We start from the raw sequence: 23,347 nt of genomic DNA, 5'->3' as shown, positions 1-23,347 counted from the left end.
CATGGTGACTGACCCAGTGTTGCATTTTTCTTCTTATTGCATGTTGTTGTCTTATTTAATATTAAATCATTCTCCTATCCAACTGGAGTGTTGCCAGCCCACGTCAGCTTTGTCACTCTGCCACCAAGGTTGTGTTTCCTCCCTGCTCATATACTGCTTTTGCTCAGTGCACTCTCTGTGAGGTCTATAGTTGAAATGTAAGAACTTGTCATTGTTGCTGTAACATTGTAGAATCAAAGATTTCCAGTACAGGAAGAAGCCAATCAACCCATCCTGTCTGTGCTAGTCCTTTGCAAATGTTGTCACGCTTAGATCTAGACCCCAACCTCCTTATTCATAACTCTGTAAATTCCTCATGCTCAAATACCTCATCAGCACTTTCTTAAAGCAATTTATGTATTCAGCTTCCATCACCTTTTTAATGTTTCACAACATAGTCCAGCAAAACCATGGAGATGGGTCAGCTAGGTAACCTGCTAGAGAGCAGCTTGTGTGATTGGGATGCCTTTTGTTCACTCTCCTTCACGCATCCCAAAGTCTTTTAATGTCTCAGAGATGGAAAGGAAACCCAACAAGTTTGGCAGAGCTTTTATATTCCCCCTGCTGTAGCTTTCTTCTGCCACTTCCTTTGATGTGTGGCTGTCGGCAGAGAAGATAGAAGGATGACTTGTTTTCACGGAGCCCTGTGGCTAGCTGTGGGGAGATGAGAGAGTGACATGGGTCACTTTGGTCATTGACTATCTTGTGTTCTCTGAGGGAAACCTCTGGCTTTCACTCAGCACATCCCATAATCTTGGCATTGAATGACTGAATGAGGAAAACACCCTGAAGTGTTGCATTGCCAGGATCCTGAGATGTTTTGCTCCAGGGCTTTCCTGCAATGATGCTGATTTTAATTGTGGCAGCTGAGGAGTGGAGAAAGTGTTGTAAACACTGGAGAAGAGAACATGTGACTACATGATTGTATTAACCACAGTGCAATAAGTCTTATCCCAGTCAAATGAGATATCTGCTGTTACTTCACCAGAAGACAGAGTAAGAACATCGTCGAATAACACAACTGGTTTTGTTTCAAATGATATCATTGCATTGGCATTTTTTTGATTGGTTATCTTCATATTCATATTTTCATGCTTCATATTCTCTGCCTTACTCTACGCTCGTTTACCGTAGTCTCTCACTGCTTTCTAATCTAATGATGGTTCTATCACTTGTTGATGATATGTTGCAATATATTTTGCCTACTGTCAGTTGAGGGCTTGATAATCTTTACGAAGGATGACAGAGAGTTGGCATAGATTTCAGAAAATCACTTCAAGTATCCACCTCACGATCTGAGATTGCCATGAGGAATACCAGAGCAGGAGTTGGCCGTTCATCCTGTCAAGCCTGTTCAGCTATTAATTAGAATACCTGCATCTCTCACTTTTCAAGCAACCTGTTCAGAGATGTTATTACACATTTTTAGAGTAGGTGTGACTTGAACCCAAGCCTGACACTGCCTCTGCATTGCAAGAGCCTCCGTTCATTGCTGTGTTAGGTCCATTGTCCTTAAGTGTTGTCTAACAAAAAAAAATTAAATTTTGTAACTTTGAGAGAGTGGTGGTATAGCGATCATGTCATTAGACTAGTATTCCCAGTCTTCAGGCTAATCCTGTGAAGACACTGATTCAGATTCCACCATAAGTCCAAAGATGTGCAGGTTAGGTGGATTGGCCCTGCAAATTTACTCATTTGTGTTCAGGGATTGCAGACTAGGTGGGTTAGCTTTAGGAAATGTGGAATTACAGGGATAGGGAGGGTGGGGAGGTCTGGATGGGATGTTCTTTGGAGGGTCGATGTGGACTTGATGGGCCGAATGGCTTGCTTCCAAGTTTTGGGATTCTACGAACCTATGAGAAATGAAGAAATTTGAATTCAGTAAAAATCTGGAATGAAAAGGAGCCAACCTAATGGCAAACATCTCAATAGATTATTGTAAAAATCTGTCTGGTTCAATAATATTCTTTCAAGGAAAGAATCTTTTCTTACTTTGTCTGGTCTACACGTAACTCCAGACTCTCAGAAATATGGTTGACTGTTAGCCAGTTAGGGATGGGCAATAAATGCTGACCTAGCATTCATTTCAATGAATGATTAAATAATTTTTAAAATTGTCAAGTCAATTGTAGACTCAATAATCCTTTAGAGCTTCAGATGTCTTCTATTCTTTGAGTAGAGAAATATTTCCTGATATGGCTTCGATCTATTTTTAAGTTATTCCTGCTTGTTCAGGATTCCTCCACCAAAGGAAAACAAATTCTGTATCCTTTCTACTGAATAAAATCTTTGAATTACTTCAAATACCTTGCCAAATACCAGACTAATGCCATTTACAAGTTCGCTGATGACACCACCATAGTTGGTCAAATCTCAGATGGTGACAAAACAGACGACAGAAAAAATGATGCTCTGAGAACAACCTAGCTCTCATTGCTGGCAAAACCAAGGAACTCATTATTGACTTTCGTCGGGATGTTACTTATACACCCCTACACATTAACAGCACAGAGGTGGAACAAGTGGAGAGTGTCAAGCTTTGGGAGTGGTCGTCAACAACAAGCTTTCTTGGACTCTTCAAGTGGATGCACTGGTTACAAAGGCCCAACAACAGCTCTTCCTTCTCAGGCAGATTAAAAAAATTTGGCATGACGGTGAATACCCTTGCCAACTTTTATAGGTGTGCCATCGAGAGCATTCTGTGACCTGCTGTGCTTTTCTAGCAACACATTTTTCCGCTCTGATCTCCAGCATCTGCAGTCCTCGCTTTTTCCTGGATGTATCACTACCTGGTACAGCAGCTGAGCCATTCAAGATCGGAAACCGTTACAGAGAGTGGTGACCTCGGCCCGGACAATCACAAAGGCCAACCTCCCATCTATAGAATCCATCTACCAGGCCCGCTGTCAAGGAAATGCAGTTAACATTCTCAAAGATCCATCCCACCCTGACAATGCTTTCCTACAACCTCTATCATTGGGGGAAAGGTACAAAACACACGCACCAGCCGGTTTCAAAACAGTTTCTACCCTACTTGTTAGAATACTGAATGGACTTGCAAACTCTTAGTATTCACCTGTACCTGTGTTTTTGTTTTTGCTTCTGTTTACCTATTATTTACTTATCTATGCTATTTAACTATGTGATCTGCCTGTATTGCTTGCAAGACAAAGCTTTTCACTGTGTCTCGTTATATGTGACAATAAATTCAATTCAATTCAAGTTGTCTCCAGTTGTATTTCTGTTTATACCAAGAGTCTCTTCTACATAAGGATAGTGACTTATGGATGATGACATAAATAAGGCCCATATCTCCATCGTGAAAGGGCTCCTTAAAAGATAGAGTTCGTTTAGTGCAGTATCACTTAACCATCCAATTTCTAGGTAATAGGAGAGAGACTTTTCTCCAGCTTAGAGCATGCGTTCTGAAGGGTCTATTGCATCCCATAGTCATGGTTAAGGATATCTCACATCTCAGGGAGAGGAACTTAGATTGTGTGGGAAGGCTCATGTTAGTGTGGTCCACAGAGGAATCAATCACACAGTAAAGATTAAGCAAGTGATTCTGCTGAGGGAGTATGTGCAGCTCACTGATGAATTCAGATGCAGAACTCCAAAGGAAGATTACTCCCTGAACCACAAGCAACGTAACATAAAGAATGTAAGGCCAGAGCATTGAATGGTTGGCTCAAAAGATTGATTTATGCAGAACTGTGCAGCAAAGAGGGAGCTGTTTCGTCGATTGAATAATTGAGGCTGTAGATAGATCTTTAGACAAAATTGTGGTGGGATGGGGGTAGGATTCACGTGAAGGCACATTTGGAAAGTTAAGCAGAAAGGACAAAACTGTAGTGTTGGGTAATAATATGGGTAATATTGCATGTATTAGGAGGACACCAGAGTGTACAAATGTTATTGTACTCCAGTAAATCGGAACAGAGTAGGGAAAAACAGTAAGCATACAAAATTAAAAGCCATGTATGTAAATGTTTGCAGCATTTGAAACAGGATAGAAGAACTGATAGTACAATTAGGAATAAATGGGTATGATCTTATGGGATAAATGATGACTAAGGCTGGGGACTGAATATTCCATTTTGGAAGGCTGGGCAGAAAAGAAAAGGAGATGTTGTAGCTATCAGTAACATATGAGAGCAGTACGATAGTGAGAAACAGTCTTGGCTTGGAAGAATGATATTTAGTATCAGTTTGGGTATATTAAGAAATATCAAAGGAATGAATCAGAAGTGGGAGCAGTCTACTGCCACCTAACCATAGGCATGCTGTAGGACTGATGATGAGGACATGGAAGAAAGATGCCTCAGTTAGCTTGGGCAACTTCAGTATTCATATAGATTGGCACTGGTAGCACTAGGAATGAGTGACTAGAATTAACTTTGGAATAGTTGGGACTCTGTCCCTAACAGAATTGTGTCCGCACCTAATACCAAATGGACTGGTCCGGTTCACGAAGGTAGATCACCACCACCTTCTGAAGGACAAATGGGGATACGTAATTAGTGCCAGTCCAGATGCCAAAGCCCATTTGCCAAGAACAAATTAAAAAAATAAATGTTTCTTATAATAAAGTTTTGTGGAACCAAGGAGGGGAACAGTCTATTTTAGATCTGGTCATATGGAATAAGGCAGCATGGTGGCTCAGTGGTTAGTACCGCTGCCTCACAGCACCGGGTTCGATTCCAACCTCGGGCAGCTGTCTGTGTGGAGTTTGCACATTCTCCCCGTGTCTGCGTGAGTTTGCTCTGAGTGCTTTGGTTTCCTCCCACAGTCCAAAGATGTGCAGGTTAGATGAATTGGCCGCAGTGTTCAGGGGATATGTAGGTTAGGTGCAATAGTCAGGTGTAAATATAGAGCAATGGGATAGGGGAATGGATCTGGGTGGGTTACTCTTTGCAGTGTTGGTGTGGACTTGTTGGGCCAAATAGTTTGTTTTCATACTAGGGATTCTATGAATGCTAAATGAAACAAAATTAATTCATTTATTTCTGAGGTGAGGTTTCTCTAGGAAAGAATTATTATAGACACTGTAATGGAATTTCACATTCAGTTTGAGAGTGAGCAATTTGGTCAAAAACTAATGTTTTAAAATTAAGTGAGCACAATTGTAAAAAAGTGGAAACAAAATTGGGGAAGCAGTTAAAGGCAAAGATGAGAGATTAGCAATGGCAGACACTGAAGGAAATATTTCAGAATTTTCAACAAAGGTATTGTCTATTCAGAAGGAAAGATCTATAAGGAAGAGCTGCCGATCCTTGGCTAACTATATGAAAGTTAAGAATAGTATCAACTTGGAGGGAAAGTAAAATGTATGTAGTAATGTGAAGATCAGTGACAGACCAGCAGACTGGAAAGAAGCAAAGAAAGAACAAAAGCAAACTTGTGGGACAAAAGGCTCACAAATCCCCTATAATTGATGGCCTTCACTTAAGGGCCTTATAAGAAGTGGTAGAACAGAAGGCGTTGGTTATAAGTATCCAAAATCTCATTGATCCTCAAATTGGAATGCTGCAAATCAAATACCCCTGTCAAGAAAGGGGAGGGAGGGGTGCGGGTAGAGACTGAAAACAGGGAAGGTGTTGATCAGTTAACTTAAAATCTGTCAATTGGAAAATATTGAAATTATTAAAGAAAATATTATCAGGAAATTTTGAAGGTTATAGTACAGTTTAACAGTTAGCAAGGCTTTATGAAAGGGAAATTGCTTGATAAATTAATTAAAATTCTTTGTAACTATAATGAACAGATGAAAAAGAGGTACCAGTAGGTGTACATTTGGTTTCCAAAAGACATTTGATAACACACCACGAAGAAATTATTGAATTTATAATGGAGAGGATAATACATTGGAATGGACAGAGGATTGACTACCCAACAAGAATCAGTCAGGATACATGGGTCATTTCTAAGTTAGCAAACAATAACGGGTGAGGTGCCACCAACAACTGTGCTGAGGCCTCACCTCTCTACGATCTGTGTAAATGATTTTGAAGGAACCAAGTGTACTGTACCCAAGTTTACGGATGATATAAACTCATACGGGGAAGCATGCTGTGAGGAAATCGTGTTTTCAAAGGGATGTAGGCTAATTACACAAAAGGGCAAACACTTGGCAGATGGTGTATAAGGTTTGTGCGAAGATTTGTAGCTTGTAGTGGTCTGTCCTTGCCGCTCCATCAACAAACACATCGACCTGGACCCAATATACCAACCACTACAGCGGACAGCTGAAACTGACACCCGGAAGCGGCAAGGACAGACCACTATAAATACCGGAAGAGACATCAAAGAAGCGCTTCGCAGGAGGCTCCAGAGCACTGATGATGTCGCCTAGCCAGGGGACAAAACGTTTGCAACAAAGACTTCCAGCTCGGCGAACAGAACCACAACAACGATGGTGTATAATTTGGGAAAAAGTGAGGCTTTAGAAAGAATAGAAAATCACAACTTTATTTGAATGGAGAGATACTGCAGAATGCTGAGGTACCTAGATGGATTTGTGTATGGAATACAAAAGGTTAGTATGCAAGGGCAGAAAGTAATTAGGAGAGCAAATGGTCTTTGGAATAAGGGTAGCGGAATTTAACGGTAAGGATGCCTTGCTCCACGTGTACAGCGCATTTATGTGATTATACCTGGAGGGCAGTATCTAATTTTTATCTCTTCATTTGAGGAAGGTGTCACAAAGCTGGTCCCTTTTTTTTCTAAAAGTCCTTGATTTTTTTCACAGAGGGGTCGTACATGGGCTGGGTTCTGATTAGACTAACTCGTTACAGAGATGAAGAAGGATTTTGAGAGGCCTTTTGTTTATATGTAAACAGATGAGACTTCAGGCTGAAGTGGTCATGTTTTAGAAGTGACCTGATAGGGGACTGGTCAGTTCTCAAAACTGAGCAGTTCAGTCCAGAACTAGTGAGGAGTTCAGCTGTTTAGAAACAGGTTTTCTCTCTCTCTCTCCTTCTGCCCTTCTAACTTCAACCTGTAAACACTTGTTCCATTCTTACTGTTTATTTTACCGGGGTTTGCTTGTTGGGACTGTTGTCTATATTCGGAACAGCATAATTAAATCTAGGTTGGATAAACTGAGTTCTGTAGGGATTCTTTATTCCGTTCTTTGTGTTTCATTGTGTAATTTTGTGAATAATGTTTTTGTCTGTTTAAAACCTGGTTTCCCGATGAAGGGCTCTGGCCCGAAACGTTGATTCTCCTGCTCCTCGGATGCTGCCTGACCTGCTGTGCTTTTCCAGCAACACACACTCGACTTTGATCTCCAGCATCTGCAGGCCTCACTTTCTCCTTTAAAACCTAGTAGTCAACCTAGCTAGCTTACTCCGGGTAATCTTCACTGTGCACTTACTGAACAAATTGCAAAGTTATGGTCTGGGGTGCCTGATTAAGGATGTTTTGAGTGGTCTGACCTAGTCCATAATAAGGGTAATGCTTGCTTTGGTGGCAGTTCAGAGAAGATACACCAGGTTGATGGTTGTCTTGTGAAGAAAGGTTGGGCTGAATTTGGATATTAGCAGGAGAGTTACTATAACTTACAGGAATCTGAGGGGGACTTGACAAGACTTACCTTCTGTGTGGGGAAAATAAACGAAGGTGGTCCAGTTTTAGAATAAGGAGCTGCCTGTTTAAGGCACAGATGATAAATTTCTTGTCTGAGGAATGTGAATCTTGGGAATTTTCTGCCAAGTGACCAGTGATTTATATTCAAAGTTGAGATGGACAGATTTTGAACTTTAGATGAAATCGAAGATAATAGAGAACAGAAAGGAAAGTGGTCTTGAGACCAAGATCAAATCACTCATAATCTTCTTGGATGGTAGAGTAGGCAGATCAGGCTGAATTGCCAACTCTTGCTTCTATTCCTCTGTTCCTTCCATTATCTCTGATAGCTTTCTGTGATTTAGTTTAAAAGTATCTGGCATCATCGCCATTTGTTTTTATTTGTAAAAGCCTTTTAAAAAAAAACATTTGTTTCTTTTGGTTCTCTTTGAAGGTTAAATCGCACAAGTTGAGCACTTGTAGAGGTTTACAAAATTTATGAGGGGCATGGATAGGATAAATAGACAAAGTCTTTTCCCTGGGGTGGGGGAATCCAGAACAAGAGGGCATAGGTTTACGGTGAGAGGGGAAAGATATAAAAGAGACTTAAGGGGCAACTTTTTCATGCAGAGAGTGGTCCGTGTATGGAATGAGCTGCTAGAGGAAGTGGTGAAAGCTGGTACAATTGCAACATTTTAAAAGGCATTTGGATGGGTATATGAATAGGAAGGGTTTGGAGGGATATGGGCCAGGTGCTGGCAGGTGGGAGTAGATTGGGTTGGGATATCTGATTGGCATGGACGGGTTGGACCGAAGGGTCTGTTTCCATGCTGTACATCTCTTTGACTCTTGTCCTTTAGAGATATGGATCACTGATGTATGCCATGACAATTTGAATGAAAGCTGTTGATAAAGCAATTTACTTTGGTTAATGCTGAAATAATTTTTTTTACCGGATCCCATCAGATGGCAGTCATAGAGTGTCATTTGACTTGTTAGATAATACGTTTGTTTTTGCAGTTGGTTAACATGGTGGCTGCTCACTGAAATATGAGGCTGCAAATGTTTGTTGTATGAAAAAAATAAACAACAAGTTTTAAATAAGACAGTTGGAACGATCTTAACACAACCAGCAAATCAAAGTTTCATCCTATTTTTCAAAACTATCCTTTTACAAATACACTGGTTCCAGAGAAATATATCACTCCCATCTCCACTTGTTGTTTCTAGGAACTAACTAAAGCCTTCTGCCTCAATTTTAAAATTTAATTTAAATTTCAAATTTTAAAACTAAACTTCATGGTGACATATTCTATCCCTTTTATTGTAATTGTAACTGCAGGAACAGTGCATTATGCAGAATTTTGAACAAGTTTGCAGATGTTGATTCTCCTTCATGGTGTAGCTTATTGACAGGTGTATAAACTGTATTGTTTTTCCTGTAACCAGTTTTCTGTTTGTTCAGCTAATTCATCGTCTTTCTTCTTCCATTACCTCCCCACTCACGTTTTTTTTCTCTCTTATCTTCGTTTCTCTAGCTCTTCTAATCTCTCATTCCAAGAACCACAAGCATTTCAATCTTCAAAGCTGGTTTTCAAAATTTAAGACATGATTTGTTTCTTTTACAAGGTGTTTGAACCTTGTTCTTTTAACTTCATTTCTGTTTAGTCTCCCATTCTGTTACAGTTACTTCCTTCATTGTAAAATTTACAGTATTTTTGCCCATTTTGGAATTATCTGATAACAGAACAATACTGAGGTGCGACATCTTTCCTTAGAGAAAGCAGTCACAAGAATTACTCTAATGATTCATCAATTTGATAGTCCAACAAAATCTCAGATTTGCAGACTTGCCAAGTTGGTTTCCTTTGTATTTCAGCTCTCTTTTGTTTTTTCTTTGTAAGTATGCCACTACTTGTGCTTTTTATCATCTATTTCTGTAGCAAAAGCGGTCATTCCAGTGAGTGTATTAGAACACTTGGAATAATGATCTCTCAATTTACTTTAATCACCAAGTAGGGATCTCTTCCATGATGTTAGTTCAACTCCAGAATTTTTAAAAAGCGAGACATTGAACTTCTTGCAGTAATTGCTTCCTAAGTGGATCCCAGTTAACACTGAAGTCGTTTTTTTTTAATGTGTTCTTGCTTCGCCATTAGAAGCTTGTGATATCACTGTAGCATGTAGTCTGAATACTGAAGGAGTTTTTGCATTATTTGAAATTAGGTTAACATTAAGCTGAGGCCCTTTTTGTCATGTTAGGTACGGATGTAAATGATGACTATTTCCAAGAAGGAGTTCACCTGACATTCTGCTCAACATTTATCCCTCAGTCAGCTTTGCTAAACTGATTATTGGTTATCACCATATTGCTGTCAATGATAGTGTGCCATGCACAAAATTGATTCCTGCATTTCCTACATTACCCTGGTGTCTGTACTTCAAAAATGTTTAATTGACTTTGAAATGCTTTGAGACATGTTGAGGTTGTGAAGGGCACTATATAAATGCAAGACATTTTTCTAATGCTGCAGTAGTTTCAGGACTATTAATTGTGGGACATTCTGTGGGAATACCAAAATGCACATTTCATTGCTTTGGTTTCTTGACTTTATGCAAGAACAGATAGCTTATTACACTTTGGTTTACATAACCATGCACCTTGATGTATGGGTAGGTGAATGTGGATTGAGAGTTTTTATTACTGATACTAAGTTTATAGAATACAAGCAATCTTGTCCACTCCAAACTGGTGGTTTCTAAAGAAAATGCTGTCAGCAAATTGCATGCTTTTTTTCCTTCCACACAGCATGCTGTGGGGCTACGTGTTTTTGATGCTCTGTATAGGTCAAAATATTGTAAGTTTTTCAAAGGGCTAATTTTTGGTTTTTGAGGGTCATCTTTTTCATTCTTAATAGCGACTTATCCCTCTTGCATTATTACAGTATCTTCTTTATTTTGATTAACTGAGGTATTTGGACTTGCACAAAAATAGAATTAGAATAATTCATCAACATCCTCAATAATTATGGACTCTCCATTAAATTTAAGGCCACAACACTCAACAAAAGCATTACATTTCCTAAACACCATTGTATTTACATTGGTATAAGACAGCCAGACTGAATTAACAATTTTTTTTTCAAAATAACAGGCATGCACTTCTTCATAAGAAATGCTATTACCTGAAATATCTTCCATAAGCTGGTGAGGTCATAACTTAAATGAGTTTCTTTCATGTGTACAAAGCTAGAACATTTAACTAGACAGTAACAATCCTATTTCATGCATATCAGATCTCAATCCCAGATTAAAATTAACAATGTGTTTGTTACAGTAGCTCATTGTTAGTTCCTAATGTTATCTGGCCTTAAACTAGAGATTCCACATTTGTTTGCAAGACATTCATTACCTCAGTGATATGAAGTTTTCTTGGATCCCACTTAGCTGAGTATTCATTTGTTGATGAAACTATTGTCTCTCCTTAGCAGTCTGTTTCTCCCTACCAATGTACAGCCTCCTCTCTTCTTGCCCCTTTACAACATCCTTTTTCCCAACTATCCTTGTTGTCTCCTCATCCCTCCTTGACCCACTTGCAGCCTCCTTCTTTCTGCTTCATCTCACTTGTAGTCAATGATGTTTAAGGTGATAGATGTGATATTGCTCCAGTATGCAGTTTATCCTTGGATGGTATACATAACCCTGATTCCACCATTAAGGCCAGCTCAGAACCAACCCTGGTCCTTGTAGTGAGCATGCTGGAAGGAACACCGGCCTGAGTAAAATCAGAGCTGGCGAAACTCCTCTACAGGACTGCTCCATGCTAAACAGAGCTAGGTTATCCCACAGCCATTGGATTAGTTTGAAGTTCTGTAGTCCTACCACATTCAATCATGAATGGTGATGGGCAAGGGGAGAGGGTGAACAAATATCCCAGTCCCAAAGCCAACCACAGTGTCAGTTCGCGAGTGCAAAAGATAGTGCACATCTTCAACTGCTGAATGAATGATCCATGTCGATCTTCTCTTGTTGTCCCCAGTATCACAGATGTCAATTTACAGAGAATCCAGTTTACAAGAACCAGCCAAAAGGCATAGATACAGCAGAGGCTACAGAGTCGAGACAACATCCCAAAGACTTGTGCCCTCAAGCTAATTGTGTTCTTAGCCATGTTATTATCATACAGCTACAACTACTGGCATCTTCCCAAAGATGTGACAATTGCCCATCCTACAAAAAGGAGGACCAAGTCTATGTAACCAATGGAAATTAATCTGGTTGCAATGATGGAATTTGAACTAATTTTTCTAAAATGATCATCAGGGCTACTTGACCAGAATCTTGCGCTACTCTGCTTCTCCTGCATAATTGCATTGATAAATAAATTGATACATGCTTCCTTGGTAATGTATTGTAGACAGACAGGAGGCTCGAAGACCCAGCAAGCCAGGCAGCACCAGGGGTTGCAGAAGTCGACATTTTGGGTGTAACCCTTCTTCAGGATTGGGGGTGGGTGTTGGGGGAGGCGGGGGCAAGGTGGTAAAATGGGGATAGGTGAAGACAGGTAGAGGGTACAATTTGGTTGGTCAATGGGAGGAATGAATCCGCTTGGTGGCAGGGAGGGGGAGTGGCTGGGAAGGGAGTCGGGGGGTGGGGAAGGAGGTTATTTGAAATTGGAGAACTCAATGTTGAGTCCTCGGAGCTGTTGGGTGCCCAGGCGGAAGATAAGGTGCTGTTCCTCCAATAGGCACTGTGGTTTATTTTGGCAATGGAGGAGGCCAAGGATGGTAATGTCGGAAAGGGAGTGGGGAGGGGAATTGAAATGGGCGGTGACTGAGAGGTCTGGTCAGGCCTCTGCTGAACCGGATGTGATGCATGGTGAGCCATTCCGTAATTTTATGTTTGATCTCCCTGATGTAGAGAAGGCCGCAGTTTTGGTCTGCTCACTCCCTTGACCTCTCGCATGAGCATAAAGGAAGAGAAAGCCTGCATTTATATCTAACATTTAGTAGCATAGAGATGTACGGCATGGAAACAGATGCTCCAGTCCAACTCGTCCATGCCGACTAGATATCCTAAATTAATCTAGTCCCAATTGCCAACATTTGGCCCGTTTTCCTCTAAACTCTTCCTCTTCATATACCCATCCAGATGTCTTTTGACTGTTGTAGTTCTATCAGCCTACTCCACTTCCTCTGGCAGCTCATTCCATACATGTAGCACCCTCTGCGTGAAAAAGTTGCCCCTTAAGTCCCTTTTATATCTTTCCCCTCTCACCTTGAACCTATGCGCTCTAGTTTTGGACTCCCCCATATTGGGGAAAAGACCTCTGCATGCCTCTTGTGATTTTATAAACTTCCATAAGGCCATTTTAGGAACCTGCGTTCCAAAGCACTTCACAGGCCAGCGGAATATTTTTGAGCGTTTAGCCGGCATTATGGCCTTGGAAGCATCTCCACCAATTTAAGCACAGCAAGAATTCCCAAACAGCAGTGAAAGAAATAATCATTATTTTTCCCATCTGTGTTAGGATGACGGGTCTATATGTTGTGTGCTGATATTTTAAATAGTGGCATTTTGTGTTCACATGATGGGGCTGACAGGATCTTAACTGAACGTCTTGTCAGAATGACGTATCTCTGACAGAGCGGTCTTCCCTCAGTATTGAAGCCAGCCTGATGAGGAGAGTGGTGTACTATTGAGAGGAGAAAGGGATTAGAAACCAAAAGTATGTCATGTAGGCAGCATTAATTGTGAGTGATGGTGCTTTGACAGTAGTGTAGCCTTTATCTTCTGTTTCTAGAGAATTTTCATTTGTATCTAAATATAGATCGGTGCCCTTGAAATACTAGATTTTTTTTGCAGCTGTTTTCATAGTAGTGTCAGCATGTCAAATATATGAACAGGCAAACACAATGTTCCTCGGCTTTATCAGTTAAAAGTGCATTCCATTTGGATTACTGTTTATGGAATATTCATAGTTTCAAGCTCAAGTCACTTAAAAAGGACAACTGCTGGATAATTGCTGAACTTCAGATGCTCAGGTTGGAATGTTGCAATTATGAAAAGTTGGGTTTGAAATTACCACAGATGGCTTTACATGAAAGAGGCCTTGTGTCCTGGAAGCAGTTGTTTTTCCACTTGTCACTACTGTGTCCTGCTCCCACACACTATGGACAGTAACTGGAGTCAAGGGACTTGTGGCTGGGGTCTGGGATTCACATTAACTAAAAAAAAATTATAAGTCATGGAAGTCCATTGCACGCAAGTCTGTGTTTTTCCCAGAGAATGTTGTTTTGTGTTGGAATGTTAAGTTGTGTTTATTTTTAGGCATGGACTTATTTTCTGCATAGTTTCCTACATTACATCAGTATCTGCACTTCATGAGTAGTAAAGAACTTTGGATTACCCTGTATGAAAAGGCTGCCTGGATGATCATTTTTACTCTGGCAGTACTTTTTTTTTCTGTCTTTCACTTCACTCCCTAGTCCATTCCTGGTTGGCATTTCTTTCCTCCTCTTTCTCTCGTCTCTCCCTCTTGCCCCAGCTCACCTGCTCTCTTTCCTTTTCTCCCCGCCTCTTTCAACCTCTCTTTCTCTTTCTCCCTGGTTCACTACCCCCAACTCATTTTCTGACCCTGGCTTTTCCCTTTTTGACCATCTCCTAGCCTTCCCAGAATGCTCTTCCCTTCAACCATGGTTCATTTTTTCCTACTGTCAGCCTCGTCCTGAGGCAGCCAAACTAATTCTAGCATGCTGATCACCGCTGCAGCTGAAACCTGTGTTTCGGAATGCCATCAGTCAAATCCAGGACTTCTACTAGTCTGTGAAACTGCAAGCTGGGCAAAGTACTGACTGTATCAGCGACACCCCTCAAAGAACTCTGAAAGTAAACTGAAATGTGGATTAATTACTCTCTCAAGAACATTGCTCAAGTCTCTGAGAAACTGACTCTTTGACTGACATGCTGATCTGAAGTAGATGTGAACGTAACCAAACATACTTTGATAAAATATTTAAGTTATTTATGTCAAAGCAGCAGGATGTTGAAAGAAAGCATTTTGGCAAGATTTTTCACAAGCATTGGACGTCCCAAAGTACATTATGTTCACTTAAGTGTTTTTGAAGCACGGTTATTGCTGCAATGTAGGAAATTTGCACGCACCAACTCCCACAAATGGCTGGATATGGGGTAATCTGTTTTACTGATGTTGCTCATGGTATCAGTGTTGGCCACAAGCCTGGGAGGGCTTACCCTGCAGTTCTTTCACATCCACCTTAGGGCCAGACATGAGTCTTTCCTTTGAGATACTGTAGCCCCTTTGCAACATATGACCATACAGATAAAAAATTCAGAATGCTCCATTGCTCAATAAGACCTTGACTGATCTTATTGTAACCTTCAATTCACCTTCCTGCCTGTCCTGGTAGGCACGTCAACTCCTTGTATCCAAAGAATTGATCCACTTCTGCTTCAAAAATATTCAAGGACTGTGCTTCCTGCCTTTTCCGGGTCGAGAGTCACAGACCCGCTGAACCCCTGGTGGGAAAAATGCCCACCTCATCTCTGTTTTAAGTGGACAACTCCTGATTTTAAAACTGTGACCCCTGTTTCCAGATACCGGCATAAGTATGTATTCTCCCTCCCGGTTCTTGTTTCAGTCAAGCATGCTGAGGATTTTCCTGGATTTGTACTCCAGTTTCTAGAGTGGGCTTTGAAGTCTCAGTCCTCTGAACCAGAGGTGAGAGTGCTCGTCATTTGAGCCACAGCTGACATATCTAATGTTGATATGGCGGGGCTGTTGTTGGACTGGGGTGGGCAAACTCAAAAATCACACGACGTCTGGTTATAGTCCAACAGGTTTATTTGAAACCACAAGCTATCGGGAGCCCCCGCTCCTTCCTTAGGTAGCTAGTGAGAGAGAATACATCAGACATCCTTTAATCTTTGACCTTGCCTGATGTATTCTCTCTCACTAGCTGCTGGATGAAAGAGCAGGGCTCTGAAAGCTTCTAGTTTTAAATAAACCTGTTGGACTATAACCCAGTGTTGAGTAATTTTTGACTAACTAATGTTGGAGTGTCACTTTAGAACATAGAACATAGAACAGTACAGCACAGAACAGGCCCTTCAGCCCACGATGTTGTGCCGACCACTGATACTCATGGATGCACCCTCAAATTTCTGTGACCGTATGCATGTCCAGTAGTCTCTTAAATGACCCCAATGACCTTGCTTCCACAACTGCTGCTGGCAACGCATTCCATGCTCTCACAACTCTCTGTGTAAAGAACCCGCCTCTGACATCCCCTCTATACTTTCCTCCAACCAGCTTAAAACTATGACCCCTCGTGTTAGTCATTTCTGCCCTGGGAAATAGTCTCTGGCTATCGACTCTATCTATGCCTCTCATTATCTTGTATACCTCAATTAGGTCCCCTCTCCTCCTCCTTTTCTCCAATGAAAAAGGTCCGAGTTCAGTGAACCTCTCTTCATAAGATAAGCCCTCCAGTCCAGGCAGCATTCTGCTAAACCTCCTCTGAACCCTCTCCAAAGCATCCACATCTTTCCTATAATAGGGCGACCAGAACTGGACGCAGTATTCCAAGTGCGGTCTAACCAAAGTTTTATAGAGCTGCAACAAAATCTCACAACTCTTAAACTCAATACCCCTGTTAATGAAAGCCAAAACACCATATGCTTTCTTAACAACCCTGTCACTTGGGTAGCCATTCTAAGGGATCTATGTACCTGCACACCAAGATCCCTCTGTTTCTCCACACTGCCAAGAATCCTATCCTTAATCCTGTACTCAGCTTTCAAATTTGACTTCCAAGAAGCATCACCTTGAATTTATCCAGATTGAACTCCATCTGCCACCTCCCAGCCCATCTCTGCATCCTGTCAATGTCCCGCTGCAGCCTACAACAGTCCTGTATACTGTCAAGGACACCTCCAACCTTTGGGTCATCTGCAAACTTGCTGACCCATCCTTCAATCCCCTCATCCAAGTCATTAATAATAAAAATTACAAACAGTGGAGGCCCAAGGACAGAGCCCTGTGGAACACCACTCACCACTGGCATCCAGGCAGAATATTTTCCTTCTACTACCACTCGCTGTCTTCTGTCGGCCAGCCAATTCTGTATCCAGACAGCTAGGTTCCCCTGTATCCCATTCCTCCTGACATTCTGAATGAACCTACCATGGGGAACCTTATCAAATGCCTTGCTGAAGTCCATATACACCATACCCACAGCTCAACCCTCATCAACTTTTCTAGTCACATCCTCAAAGAACTCGATAAGGTTTGTGAGGCATGACCTGCCCCTCACAAAGCAGTGTTGACTGCATTTAATCAAGCCATGCTCTTCCAGATGGTCATAAATCCTATCCATCAGAATCCTTTCTAACATCTTGCAGACAACAGACGTGAGACTTGCTGATCTGTAATTGCTGGGATTTCCCTGTTTCCTTTCTTGAAGAGAGGAATTACATTTGCCTCTCTCCAGTCCTCAGGTATTCGCAAGTGGTAAAGCAATTGCATTTCTCATTTCCCAAAGCAGCCAAGGACAAATCTGGTCCGGGCCTGGTGACTTGTCAATCTTAATGTTTGACAAAATTTTCAGCACATCAGCTTCCTCTATCTCTATCCATTCCAGCATACACACCTGCTCTTCAAAGGTTTCATTCACTACAAAGTTTGTTTCTTTCGCAAAGACAGAAGCAAAAAACTCATTTAGGGCTTCCCCTACCTCCCTTAGACTGCACACACAAATTCCCTATGCTATCCCCGATCAGCCCTACTCTTTCTTTGACCATTCTCTTATTCCTCACATAAGTGTAAAATGCTTTTGTGTTCACACTAATCCTTTCTGCCAAACCCTTCTTGTGCCCCCTCCTGGCTCTCCTCAGACCATTTTTGAGCTCCTTCCTCGCCTGCCTGTAATTCTCTCGAGCTGAGCTTGACCCTAGCTTCCTCCACCTTATGTAAGCTACCTTTTTCCTTTTGACGAGAAGGCTCCACCGCTCTCGTCATCCAAGGTTCCTTTATCTTACCACTTCTTGCATTTTTCAGAGGGACATATTTATTCATCACATGCAACAACTGTGCCTTAAACAGTCTCCACATGTATATAGTGCCTTTACCATGGAACAATTGCTCCCAATCCATGCTTCCTAACTCATGTCTAATCGCATCATAGTTTCCTCTTCCCCAATTAAATATCCTCCCATTTTGTCTAATCCTCTCCTCCTCCATAGCTATGTAGAATGTGAGGCAGTTGTGGTCACTATCACCAAAATGCCCTCCCACCACAAGATGTGATACCTGGCCCGGCTTGTTTCCAAGCACCAAGTCTAGAATGGCCTCTCCCCTCATCGGCCTGTCAACGTACTGAGTTAGGAAACCCTCCAGAACACACCTTACAAAAACAGCTCCATTCAAATCTTCTGCTTGAAGGAGGTTCCAATCAATATTGGGAAAGTTAAAATCACCCATTACAACAACCCTACCATGCCCACACTTTTCCAAAATCTGCTGACCTATGCTTTCTTCCATCTCCCTGCTGCTATTGGGGAGCCTGTAGTAAACCCCTAATGAGGTGACTGCTCCCTTGCTGTTCCTAATTTCCACCTATACTGACTTGGTAGGCAGATCTTCCTCTACAATGGAAGCTTCTGTGGCTGTGATAACCTCTCTGATTAGCAGTGCTACACCCCCTCTTCTTTCCCTCCCCCCCCCCCCCCCCAATTCTTTTTAAATGCTCTAAATCCTGGAACATCCAGCAACCATTCCTGCCCCTGAGAAACTCATGTCTCTGTTATGGCCACAACATCATAGCACCAGGTACTGATCCGTGCTCTAAGTCCATCACTTTTATTCCTGATACTCCTTGCATTAAAGCAAACACACTTTAACTGATCCCTAGGTTCCTTCCCAGGAAAATCCTTCCCACTTGCTGGTCTCCCTCTTGCTATTGCCTCATCTGCATCAACTCTCACCTCTGATATACAGCTCAGGTTGCCACCCCCCTGCCATTCTAGTTTAAAGCCTCTTGAACTACTTGAGCAAATCTTCCACCCAGGACATTGGTCCCCTTCCAGTTCAGATGCAACCCGTCCTTCTTGTACAGGTCCCACCTTCCCCAGAAGGCATCCCAATTATCTACATATCTGAAGCCCTCCCTCCTACACCAGCTGTGCAGCCACGTGTTAAGCTGCGCCCGCTCCCTGTCCCTCGCCTCGCTATCTCGTGGCACCGGTAGTAAACTAGAGAACACTACTCTGTTTGTCCTGCTTTGCAGCTTCCGTCCTAACTCCCTGAAATCACTTTTTATATCCTCGATCCTTTTCCTGGCTAGATCATTAGTGCCAATATGTAACACGATTTCTGGCAGTTTGCCCTCCCCTTTTAGAACTTTATACACCCGATCAGGGAGGCAACATACCTTCAGGGAATCTTGATCCTGACCCCAAAATCTCCTGTCAATTCCCCTAACTATCGAGTCCCCTACCATGAGTACTTTTCTATTCTCCCCCCTTCCCTTCTTTGCCACAGTGTCAGGCTCAGTGCCAGAGAACTGACTGCTGTGGCTTTCCTCTGGTAGGTCATCCCCCCACCCAGCAGTATCCAAAATGGTATACGTATTGCTGAGGGGAATGACCACAGGGGATCTCTGCACTGTCTGTCTGTCCCCTTTCCTCCTCCTACCTGTAACCCATCTATCCTTGTCCTGAGCCTTAGGAGTGACCCGGTAACTCCTCTCAATTACCCCCTCAGCCTCCCAAATGTTCAGTAGTTCATCCAGCTCCAGCTCCAATTCCCTAACACGGTTTTCAAGGAGCTGGAGTTGGGTGCACTTCCCGCAGATGTAGCCAGCGGAGACGTGTGTCATGTCTCCCACCTGCCACTTTCTGAAGGAGGAGCAAGCAACGGCCCTAGCATCCATACCCAACTTATCTGAACACCCATCAGTACTAAAGTAGAAAGCTTAGTTCAAGTTGCTATAAACTTAATAACAAACTTGTATTCAATAGAAGAAGTTTAGAATGAACCTTACCTTATTAACTAGGTTAGGGGAGGAGAGCGGGTGGGAGACAGTACAGTTGTAGAGTCTCGGCTTTAGCCGCCTTGCTGATATATATGGTCACTGCTTTCCTTCCCGGCTGCCTCTCTAGTCCTTGTAACTTCCTTACTCTGCTCCCACTCCTTCTGTGAAAGGGAAAACACTGCTGTCCGCTACCGGTAAGTAATTTAAAAAAAACTGCCTTACCTTAGCTGCAGTCTTTCGGGTTCGTCTTACCTCCGCTGCTGCTCGCACTAAAAAAAAGCACATCAGAATGCACATGAGGTATAGAGCGTTTGGTATGGGCTGCAGCTCCTTTGTGGACCTTGAGGAGCAGGAGTCTTGTGTGGAGTCATCAGTGAGCTTCTGGGTGGTAGCTGGCAAGAGTGAACTTCAGTGGAGATCTCCAGTTTGCATTAGTTCTTGAAATACATCAAGATAAAAGCAGCAGGAATATTCAGTGGTGATTTCTTATTGCTGGAGAGCAAATATCCTTTGAAAGAACGGAGCGGAGTTTGATATTATGTATCTTCCTTTACCTCCTCCCACATCAGGAACATATTGACAAAATGTATCATTTGACCTTTTATTAGCATTGTTTCCTTATTCACTACGGTGTACATGGCCTTCTTTAAATCTGTAAGGAGCAACTCATGGTGAGGGTAAGAAAAATGGAGAAGGATCCAGCGTACAAAGGTCAGACTGTCTTTTTTTCAGGTCATTGGACAAGTGAAGATTAAACGCCTGTGTGTAGACGAGTAAGTAAGAGACTTTGTGTCAAGGTTCTGCCATTGTTCGAAAATGGATCCTGTGTTCTGATCAGATGTGCAAGTGCACAAAGTCTCAAGATCATCTGTTGAGGATCACCCGAGGTCAGACTGAAGAGCTAGGTTCTGGGAAACTGGCAGAGTGACTGCATTTTCCTCCTGCGATTTATCTAACTGCTGTTTTTAACATCCTCTTCCTTGTGGCGATAACAATTTCAGAAGACTAACCCAGTGTTAAATATTACATTTCAGTGAGTCATGCAGTTTCCATAAATGTTTAGTTCAATTACCTAGTAAAAAGTCAGTGAAGAATGCCTTGTTTCCTTTGTGTTCATACAATGTCAATAACACCAAGTGTGATGGAAGCACAACAGTAATCAAAAATGGAATTGCTCACTTCTGATCCACTGGCTTGCTGCATTTGTCTCCAAACATTGCAAAGTCAGAAGTTGCACAACCCCAGGTTTAGTTAAAATCACAAGCTTTTGGAGCGATGCTCATTCATCAGAGCAAGTCATCACCTGATGAAGGAGCAGTGCTCCAAACTCTGGTGATTTTAAGTAAACCTGTTGGACTGTAACCTGGTGTCATGTGACTTCTGACTTTGCCCACCCCAGTCCAACACTGGCATCTCTGCATCCAAACACTTTAGACTAATACTACGCTTTCTCCCAGTCAACATTTTCCTGTTTCAGGGTCTAAGTCTTACCTTTAGACTGCTCTGTATTGACTCCTCCTTGTCTTCCATGACTGCAAGAAGTCTTGCCTAATTTCTGATGAACTCAATTGCTTTTGTGATTATTTGCATGAGTGTTTTGGCTCCTGCTTTTAATCTGAGCCCATCACTCATATAACACAAATGTATAAATTGCTGGAGAAACTCAGCAGGTCTGGCAGCATCTTTGGAGAGAATACAGTTCACATTTTGACCCTTCAGCATTATTTCTGCTGCGTTTCTCTAGCAACTTTGGTCTTTGTTACAGATTTCCAGCATCTCATCACTTGTATTCCTTTCTTCCCCTCTTGGAATGCTTTCTCCTGTGTTTTTTTTGCTGTCACTTAGATGCGTTGCTGTGCAATTAGTCATTTTTTCCATGGCCTGTCACCCACATGATTTACACACTTCTCCTTTTCCCAACTCCAAACCCTCACCTATGGGCTAGTTACCTTCCTATGACTGACAGTGCTGTTCTGAGAGCCTCAGAGAATGGCCTTGTGTGAATGTGTCTCTTAGCATTCTCCCCATGTCCAGATGCATCTGCCTCTATCTCCTGAAGTAGCCGTCCTTAGTTGTTCCATCTGCTAGTTGCGATGCTGCTGCTGCAATTTAACCTTACCCACCTCTTCCCTTTTCTCCTTGAGTTTACACATCACTGTCACCTCTCCAAACAGTTCATGTCCAACCAAATTAGGCCATCACTGTTAATGACTTTGGTATCAGCAGTTATATTGACAGCTTGGCTGGGGTTGAAACTTGGCTCTGGGGTGATGAGTTTGTTTTTTTTGGCTTGGGATCTCTGTTGAATTAAAAATTTCTGTATTCATAATCCTGGCATTCACCCGATATTGAAGATTATTCCCTCTCCAAAGATCCCCAGCTTTACAGATGCTAGTCTTTAGCCAATTCAATCACTCCACCTGAAATGGCTGGATTCACTGGTTATTGTAAAAGCTGTGGGTCCTTCTGATAATAGCACTTGAGGATGTGTGCTTTGTCTGCGCTGTCACCCTAGCCAAACTGTTCTTGTACAGCTGTGACTCTGGCATCTCCCTGCCAATGTGCAAAATTGCCCGGGTATGTCCTGTCCTTAAAAAGCAGGATAAGTCCAACCTGGCTATTTGGAGTCCTCCCTGGTGTGTAAGAAGATAGTTGTGGTGTGGAAGGTCTGAGAGGTTAGCTGATCATTTATAAACTGGAGTTCTCTGCCTTGCTTGCTTGTCCAGTGTCACACCGTGCTCACTGATTGCTGCTTTGACAATGCTTGGTTTTCAAATTCCTTCCACTGTGTCTTGTCTTCGCATCTCCTCCAGCCCCTGAGTCCACTGAAATATTTGTATTCAAAGTCAGACTTTTGGAGCAGCCCTGATTTTAATTATTCCATTATTGATGTGCCTTCAGCTGCCTGCACTTCAAGCTGTGCACTTCCCTCCCTATTCTCGTCATCACTCTCTCCCACTTAGAGATGTTACTTAAAATTTAACCCTGACCAAGCTTGGGCTATACATCATCCAAAGCATCTTGGGAAGTTTTGTTGCTTTAGAGGAGCAGTCCCGAGTTGTGTGGGCTGAATGGCCTTCTCCTGCACCATAACACTTCCATGGAAGAGTGGCTCAGTGGTTAGCACTGCTGCCTCACAGCATCAGGGATCCAGGTTCGATTCCAGCCTTGAGCACTATAATTGGCCTCAGTGCTTGAGGTTTGAGACTGGAATTTCAGCTAGAGTTAAACTGACTTTGGTCCTTTACTGTAAGAGTAAAGTCTCCTTGAATTATAATAATATGAGCACTTCAAAAATAATTTATTGATGGTAAAGAAAAATAGAGTATGCTGAGGTTTTGAAAGGCACTGCGCAACTTAATTTTATTCCCTTCAATTGATAGCTTACACCAAGGATTCAATTTGTGAGGCACTATTTACTCTTTCATTGAAAGCCCTTGTGGCTCAGTGGTAGTGTCCCTAACTCTGGACTGAGAGGCCCCAGTTCAAGTCCCATCTGCTTCATAGGTATGTAATAATGCTATCAAACAAGTTGCTTAGAAAAATTGATTACATTTTCAAACAATTTGGAACTCTTTGATCACTCTTTCACCACTCGAGGCCTGGCATTCAATCTGGAACTCCATCAATAAACACATTGGTTTGGACACTATTTAGTAACCTCTGTGAAAAAGAACTGGAAGTGATAT

General features: G+C 42.1%; 1 protein-coding gene across 3 annotated transcripts in view; it reads left to right on the top strand.

Moving 5' to 3' along the window:
- The window catches only part of LOC132818656 (uncharacterized protein C1orf21-like), a 199,011-nt gene that overhangs the window by 3,527 nt on the left and 172,137 nt on the right, over positions 1-23,347 (top strand). The window lies entirely within an intron of this gene.

This window comes from Hemiscyllium ocellatum, chromosome 9 (genome assembly GCF_020745735.1).
Source record: "Hemiscyllium ocellatum isolate sHemOce1 chromosome 9, sHemOce1.pat.X.cur, whole genome shotgun sequence".
In the NCBI taxonomy this organism is placed as follows: domain Eukaryota; kingdom Metazoa; phylum Chordata; class Chondrichthyes; order Orectolobiformes; family Hemiscylliidae; genus Hemiscyllium; species Hemiscyllium ocellatum.
The sequence above is the reverse complement of the archived record's forward strand: the minus strand, read 5'-3'. Positions and strand labels throughout refer to the sequence as shown.